Source organism: Diadema setosum, chromosome 7, assembly GCF_964275005.1.
Source record: "Diadema setosum chromosome 7, eeDiaSeto1, whole genome shotgun sequence".
NCBI lineage: Eukaryota > Metazoa > Echinodermata > Echinoidea > Diadematoida > Diadematidae > Diadema > Diadema setosum.
The window spans coordinates 28,166,445-28,175,710 of record NC_092691.1 but is presented as its reverse complement, the minus strand read 5'-3'; positions in this window follow the sequence as shown (position 1 = coordinate 28,175,710).

The window sequence follows — 9,266 nt, the reverse complement described above, 5'->3', positions numbered from 1 at the left end:
AAAAAGCTCGAGGAGTCCATTTGCCAAGAGGTAACTAACTCGGTTAAAATTTGACATAGACGAAGAGAATGATGAATCAACGTCCATGTGGAAGGAGATCCATGATTTGCAAGACGTCAATGACGAGGCTGAGCAATACTCTAGACGGAATATCTTCATTGGCATACCCGAGACCCCCGATGAGAATACCGGCACCAAAATCATCCAGTTTTGCAGGAATGACCTCGGAGTCGACATCTGCGAGGAGGACATTGACCGTACTCATCGACTGGGCAAGCCGAGCACGAACAACCCAGCCAGTGGCGTCTCCACCTGAGGCTCATCAACGGAAAACGCTTCACGGACACCTACCCGGAACCTGATTGTGAAATTTGCCAACTACCGCAAACGCGAAAGTGTTTACAGTGCGAGATTTAAGCTCAAGAATGCGAACAACATAGTGTACATCAATTAGAGTCTCACTAAAAAGCGGAAAGATCTGTTCTGGAAGATCAGGAGCAAATACAAGAAAATAACCATTAGAATTTGGACCCAGGATGGACGCATTTGTGTCAAGTTACGTAATGACATGGGACGTGTGATTGTATCAAGGGAAGACGACCTCCCAGGTACTTAAACTGAGCTCAAGAATTTCTGCTCTAACAGGAAATTCTACAATACCCCACAGCCCCTAAAGATACATTGATAGTAATATCTGTGCAATTTTGTGTACGAATTTATATGCCAGTTTAAGCCCGTAATGTTGTGACTATCCAACATACTGACCTTCTCTAAGTTCCCTCTGTTTGCATTTGTATGTGACCTGAGTAGTCAGTAAACTTTTGTATGTATTATATTTATTTTACTTTTTATATAGATCTACCCTACAGTATATTTCAGGTACAATGTAGATGTTAGTGTTTGTTTTTTAATGTAGAGTTGTATTTTTTCTTATTTATGGTTGAATCATTCTTTTGTAACGTCTGTCAGAAACCCGTTAAATGCAATCATAAAGTCCTACTCTGTACAAATTGCGCTCAATGGATACACATAGAAAGTGGATGTGTCTCTTCTAGGCAGTATAATGATACATCTTGTCAGTTTTTTTTTAATTGGGAATGTCCCAGGTGTCTTTTTCAACAAATGCCATTTTGGAACGCTGATATAAATACCAGATCTAAGCAGCTCCAACTGGCTGATTTGTCACAAATGTCATTTGATTATGATTCCTCAAGAATTTCATCTGAATTTCCAAAAAGTAAGGTATTAAAAATTTCGCATATCAATATAAGAAGTTTGAGAAATAAGGTTGATGATTTAAAATTGTTCTTGGAAAATAATCCATATGAAATACTTTCAATCTCAGAGACATGGCTCTGTGAAAGTGTATTTAACTCTCTATTACAAATAGACGGATATTGTTTTGAAAGGAGGGATAGAGATGGAAAAGGTGGAGGAGTTGGTTGTTTCATAAAAGCTAGTATTTCATATGTAAGAAGAAAATGATCTCGAAGACAGTGAGCTAGAAATGATGTGGCTTGAAATAAGACTACAAAATCACAATTCAAAGTTACTTGGCATTGTGTATCGCCAGTCAAACAGGGGAAATACATTTTTTTAATCGCTTTGAAAGAAATTTAGAAAAAGTTAGCGATTTATCAAAATACATTTTGATACATGGTGATTTTAATTGCAATATGTTGACAAAGAATAATTTATTGCGGCAAATTTTTGATTTTTGTGATAACATGCAATTTACTCAATTGATTAAAAACCCTACAAGGATAACGCCCAACAGTAAAACTATCATTGATTTGATTCTTGTTACAAATAATTTAAAATCATTGGAAAGTGGCACATAGTCATTGGGAATTAGTGACCACTCATTGGTTTGCCTTGTCTTAAAAGCCACCAACATCAAGATGTTCAGTGATTACATTTTGTTCATATAGGCATTTTGATGAAGATGCATTCAAGCAAGATCTCGAGACCGTAAAGTGGGATGATCAGTTTGCGAAAAATGAAAACGTAGAACAGATGTGGCATATCTTCAGATGTAGAGTCGAAGAACTGTGATCGTCATGCTCCCTACATCACTGTAAAAAAAAAGTCTAAAGGGTCACCATGGATAACGAACGAGTATTTGAGTATAGCACGTGATCGTGATTATTTTAAGCGTAAATAATGATAAACATAAAAGTTTTGATTAGTGGGAAAAATACAGAAATTTGAGAAATGCAGCAAATGTCCTGAACAATAAACTGAAAGAAATTATTATAAAAACTTATGTAATAAGAATTGTAATATGAAAACATGGAGAGTATTGAAACAATTTATATTATTGCCCCCAAAAGATCTTAGTTCTGAAATTGAAAATTTCTTGAATAATGAAATTATTGAAGAAAAAGAAAAAGTCGCTGAACTTTTCAACAAAGTTTTTAATAATGTACAAAATGAAAATTTAGGTGATACGGACATCTGAAACCTAAATGCAAATGCATTAATGACATTGCATCAGCCTGAAAATGTATTCAAGTTACATCCAGTTTGTTGGACTTAAGTAAGAATTTGTATTAAAGGAACTATCTCATCTTGACACGTCTAAAGCAGTTGGTGTCGATGACATACCTCCAAGGTTACTCAAAATAGCTGCTCCTCATATAGCAGATGCTTTAATAATGCCGTTTAATTGTTCGTTAGAATATGGCTGCTTTCCGAGCGGGTTTAAAATAGCAAAAATAACTCCTATTCATAAAGGAGGAAACCGAATGGAATTAGGTAATTATAGACCCATCTCCGTGCTGCCAGTAATATCCAAAATTCTCGAAAAAGCTGTTCATGCGCAACTATATACTTACTTGAACAAACCAAGGAGGTTCGAGAAATGGAGTCGCAACAGTCTTATTCGCTTTGATCCCATGCTCGAAGCCGCCACTCAAAAATATTTGAAGTGTGTGTCAAACTGGATCTGCCGCTCAGATGCGAAGACAATTGACTCGTGTCTCATTGCATAATCACCAGCCACTTTCCAAGGAATATATGTCTGTCATTTGTGATGGTAATTACTTTTCGCTCTCCCTACTTACAAACGATGGGCGGTAGACAATGGTAAAAGCACGGGGGTGCGCGAATAGAAATTGCTCAAATATTGCTGAAATAGATATCAAAATTACTCGACTGTACGTGTCTGTACGCTAATCTGACATATTAATTTATAAAGAACTATACTTGAAGATGATACCATATTAGTTTCATTTGATGGAAATAAGGAGAAAAGTGATAAAACCGGCTTTCCATGAGGGTAAAATTTCAAACACTCTCACAAAATACAGCTCAGATTTACACTTTTGCACATATTTTCGAACGGAATTGACTTTGACTTTTGTTTTATAATATTATGCTTTATCATTAGGTGAAATTTCATTGCATTTGATATGAGCAGCATATACCCGATATTATGCTAGCGTTAAAAATGAATCTTCAGATTGCTCAGAAAGATGGCGGCTTCAAGCATCGAACATCAAAGGCACAAATGCACGTGTGGAATTCTTTTGTCCATCCATAGAAAACTGACAGCTGATTGAATAATAGCCAGTTGTAACTCCATCTCTCGAACCTCCTTGGTCTTACGATGACTCAAGATACCCTCACTATAGTGACGAGATGTTTTTACGATCACAGCCGAATGCATTTCCTTCATCGTGTTTCCATCTTCGCTCAATGATGGGATAGCTTGGCGCTGTTTTAACGCAATTCTGCTTGCGAGTGATTTGCGAAGAACGCAAATGTCGAAGAAAAAAAAATGACAAAGTTCAACATTCGGAGAAATTTTCCTCGGAATGAAACTGAAAGTCATGTCTTGCGCAGTTTATGCGTAGTTCTCACATCGTAGATGCGAATGTCGGGTGCCCCATTGTTGATCTGCGGCCAGTCATATACACGAAGAACAAGCGACTTTATGTAAACAATGAAAATGCTCCAATAATCGCTGGCTAAATGCTTCCAAGCTGTCTCGAGTTGAAGTCAAGTACGTTCTCTTTTCTTTCTCATTTCTCTTTCATGTTTGACGGTTTGTGCACCCGCGCTTGTTGTGTGCGTGTGTGTGTATGTGTGTGCCAACTTCTTTTCTGAAGAGCTGCTTTTCTGCATGTTCCCATGCATTATCTTAATTTGAAATGATAGGTATTGCATACTCTGAGATGAATTAAGTGTATTGTGCGACTTGTGAATTGTATTCTATATACGAGTTTTTAGAATATTATATTTGTAACTTTTGTTTGATGTTTAGAGATGTATGTTATAATCTTAATTTGTAGAAAGTCTAATAAAAGAAATGAAGTCGTTATAAAATCAGCCTTACCTTGGCCATGCGTGTTTGAACTTTGGCATCGCGTGCTCCGTAAAGTAGGAAGGGCGGCAGGGAGAGTTGTTAGTTGTTTTCAATTTCAGATATATATATATATATATATATATATATATATATATATATATATATTATATATATATATTATACATAATACTGGTCTATTTTTGTGTGTATACGTACATGTGTGTATTTGTGTGTTGGGGTATACAGAGAGGGATAATAGGAGACTCATAACATGGTATCTTGGTTTCGTTATGCACCCCATGTGCACGTGCACCATGAACATAAAATTTTCGAAAGGACACTCATTTTTGTTATATTATAATCTTATATATCATGTATACGCACATTATGTACATTATTGTCCAAGCTAAATCCTCTGCAGCAAACAATGTCCATGCTGTCACGCATCACTCCATAATTTATGCAATGACACAACTCACTAATAATGAATGACTATAGGCTTCATGCCATACTGTTGCCATGACCACGCTAACGTTAAAGTATAATGAATCAGGCTCATTATGCATTTTATTGTTGTGTAAAAACAATCTTATATAGGCAAGTGGCAACTACAGACAGATTTACGACCTTTTTTGAATACATTTTAGTAGGCAAAGAAGACGTGTATGCGTATATATACGTCTGTAGTCTGTAGTCTGAGGTACACGTATTCACAGGCTGCTTGCATTCACTCATCAGACATGTATTATTATTGATGCATTAGTCAACAGATATATTAAGGTACCAGCCAGGATTGTTACAAAGAAAGAGGAAGACGAGAAACAAGAAATAAAAGCAACAACAACAACAACCCCCAAAACAAAAACAAAAAGGAATTATATATATATATATACATTTTATTATTATTGTTATTATCATTATCATTATCGTCATCATTATTATCATTTCATTACTTTTTTTATTATTATCCAGGATACTCACTACCCTGTCCATAAACCTCAGTCACGGTCAAATATGTTCTCGTTTTCTCGTTTATTTATCTCATTTCATTTCATTTATTTCGTTTCCAACAAAAATGCAATTGCAATAAGCAGATGATTAGACAATGCACATAATAACACAGGATCGGTATAACATTACAATCAATGAGAATAGTGTCAATTGAATAGAATACATATTGTGACTTTCATGATAATTTCCGAATCAAAATTACTGGAAGTCTCGAAATGTATTGTTCATCTCTCCTTTTTCACAGAGGAAAAGACACGGTAATACCCAATTATGTTCTCATAAATTATTCAAGCTGATGCATACCATCCCTATACTCGTTATTGGTTATACTCATCGCCATGCATTCTACTCGTTATAATTCATCTCTCTTGTGTATCGTTATTTACCATTATCACTCTTGCGGTTATTTTCAGAACTATTCAGAACACATGGTAAACTATACGGTGATGATGGTGGTTGTGGTGGTGGTTATTATAATATCAAATAACAATTTCAGCGGTATACCTATCATGGAAAGTACATCCTACAATGAGAATAACTGATCATCAGGCGCTCATCTGATTTAGCTTTAGAACAGAAATAAAACATCACAAAAGGTATACCTAACAATGAGTATATCAATTGATTCCACTGGCGTAGCCAGGGGGGGGGGGGGCGATGGGGGCGGTCAATCCCCCCCCCCCCCCCTAAGATTTGGACCGGGGATTTGCGAGGCGGAAAAAAAAAATGCGTGTATACTGTATGCATGCACATGAAGCGGGTCTCCTTTTCAACCTTTCATCAAATAAGATCATAATTTTTTGAATATTTCACTCAAAGTGTGCACCAGATCGTTGAATTTCAGTTCAAAATATGCAAAATCTCTCGTGCTTGGGAGGGGGATACCCCCTCCCAGACCCTCCCCCTCTGTGCCTCTTTCCCTAGCCATAGTACACTTTTTAGATTTACAAAAAATTATGAAAAATTCTGAGTGCACATGACTTATCACTTATATTCCGAAAACTCAATGTTCCCTCATATACAAGGGGAATTTCCCCTTTTTATCGACCCTCTCCTCCCTAAGCCCCCCCCCCCCCAATCATTTTTTAAATGATTTCCCATATATTCCATCAAATATGTGTATACGAGATAACTCAATTTCAACCTTAAAAAAAGGCAAAAGCTCCATCGTACGGGAAGGGTGGAGATAACACTCGCCCACGCCTTCTTCCTGCTCGCCCGCCCCTCCCCTCCCCCCCCCCCCCATGCATGTAGACTGTGGCTACACTTTGAACATAAACAGTTTTCCAAATATGACACAAAATGTGTGCACCAAAACGTTTAATTGCAACCAAAAAATTATATAGAATCTCCTTCCACAGACTTGCTACACTTCTTTTCTGATTGAAAAATTTCCCGATATTCCAACAAAAGTGTACGCCAGATTGTTAAATTTCAGTTCTTAAAGCTTAAAACTGACAAAAAAGGGCTCCCTTGAATATGGAAGAGGTATCTTGCCACCATTCCATTGCTTGTTACCCACTTTAGACCTAGTACATTTTTGGGAATGACAGCTTCCGAATTTTCTACAAAAAGTGTGCTCTAGATCGCTTAATTTCAATTTTTAAAACGCAAAAGCTCCGCCGAGCGGGAGGGGGAATCCCCCTTCCCCTAAGCTCTTCCTCACTAGACTTTGTACATAATACTACAAACATTATGATGCACCTTCGGAATTAGAGCTAAATTCCGTGATTTTGACACTTCGATGAAAAAGTATTGCACCAAAACTTTGCACCAGATCGCTGAATTTAAGGTCTGAAAATGCAAAATCACCTTCGTTTGGGAGGGAAAATGCCCCTCGTGTGCATGCTTTTTCTGTTTGATTGCTGAACAGACAGAGTTCATGATATTCAGTGTAAGAATTAATACAAGACGTTTATTTAAATAATACCATTTTATAGCCTTAATGTTCAATAATAATCGACATGAAAATATATTGCTACCTTAAACAAGTGGGACTGTTTCAAGTCGATAAAACACGCAAAAACACGCAAAAACATGAATCAAATTGCACCATTTGCAACATCAAAATGCAAAAAGTTCTCATTGTGGGAGGGGGAACACCCCCCTCCCACACCCTCCCCTCCCCCTCGCTCGCTCCGCTCGCTCGGGTTCAGTCGCGTTCATGATATTCAGTGAAAAGAATTAATACAAGAAGTGTATTTAAATCATACCATTAATAAGGAAAATTGTGCAATAATAATCTATATCGAAATATACTGCTACCTTAAACAAGTGGGACTACTGAGTATTTCAAGTTGATAAAACAAGCAAAACATGCATCAAATTGCACCATTTACAACATCAAAATGCAAAAAGTTCTCACCGTGGGAGGGGGACACCCCCCCCCCCCCTCCCTCGCTCGCTCCGCTCGCTCGGGTTCAGTCGCGTTCATGATATTCAGTGTAAGAATTAATACAAGACATTTATTTAAATGATACCATATCTAGCCAAATTGTTCAATGATAATCGACATGAAATTATATTGGTACCTTAAACAAGTGGGACTGTTTCAATTCGATAACACGCGCAAAAACATGCATCAAATCGCACCATTTACAACATCAAAATGCAAAAAGTTCTTACCGTGGGAGGGGGACACACCCTCCCACACCCTCCCCTCCCCCTCACTCGCTCCGCTCGCTCAGGTTCAGTCGCGTTCATGATATTCAGTGAAAAGAATTAATACAAGAAGTGTATTTAAATCATACCATTAATAAGGAAAATTGTCCAGTAATAATCTATATCAAAATATACTGCTACCTTAAACAAGTGGGACTATTTCGAGTCGATAAAACAAGCAAAACATGCATCAAATTGCACCATTTACAACATCAAAATGCAAAAAGTTCTCACCGTGGGAGGGGGGACACCCCCTACCACACCCTCCCCCCCCCCCTCCCTCGCTCGCTCCGCTCGCTCGGGTTCAGTCGCGTTCATGATATTCAGTGTAAGAATTAATACAAGACATTTATTTAAATGATACCATATACTGAGTAGTAGCCAAATTGTTCAATGATAATCGACATGAAATTATATTGGTACCTTCAACAAGTGGGACTGTTTCAATTCGATAACACGCGCAAAAACATGCATCAAATCGCACCATTTACAACATCAAAATGCAAAAAGTTCTTACCGTGGGAGGGGGACACACCCTCCCACACCCTCCCCTCCCCCTCACTCGCTCCGCTCGCTCAGGTTCAGTCGCGTTCATGATATTCAGTGAAAAGAATTAATACAAGAAGTGTATTTAAATCATACCATTAATAAGGAAAATTGTCCAGTAATAATCTATATCAAAATATACTGCTACCTTAAACAAGTGGGACTATTTCGAGTCGATAAAACAAGCAAAACATGCATCAAATTGCACCATTTACAACATCAAAATGCAAAAAGTTCTCACCGTGGGAGGGGGGACACCCCCTACCACACCCTCCCCCCCCCCCTCCCTCGCTCGCTCCGCTCGCTCGGGTTCAGTCGCGTTCATGATATTCAGTGTAAGAATTAATACAAGACATTTATTTAAATGATACCATATACTGAGTAGTAGCCAAATTGTTCAATGATAATCGACATGAAATTATATTGGTACCTTCAACAAGTGGGACTGTTTCAATTCGATAACACGCGCAAAAACATGCATCAAATCGCACCATTTACAACATCAAAATGCAAAAAGTTCTTACCGTGGGAGGGGGACACCCCCCTCCCACACCCTCCCCCCCCCCCCCCTCCTCGCTCGCTCCGCTCGCTCGGGCTCGGTCGCTTCGCTCCCTCGAAGATTAACCGCCCCCCCCCCCCAAGATCAACTCCTGGCTACGCCGTTGATTGATTCTATACGACTTTAGTCAGAAAAAGACTGCGTTGGTACTAAAAATTGTATAAACGAAACACTACTAGT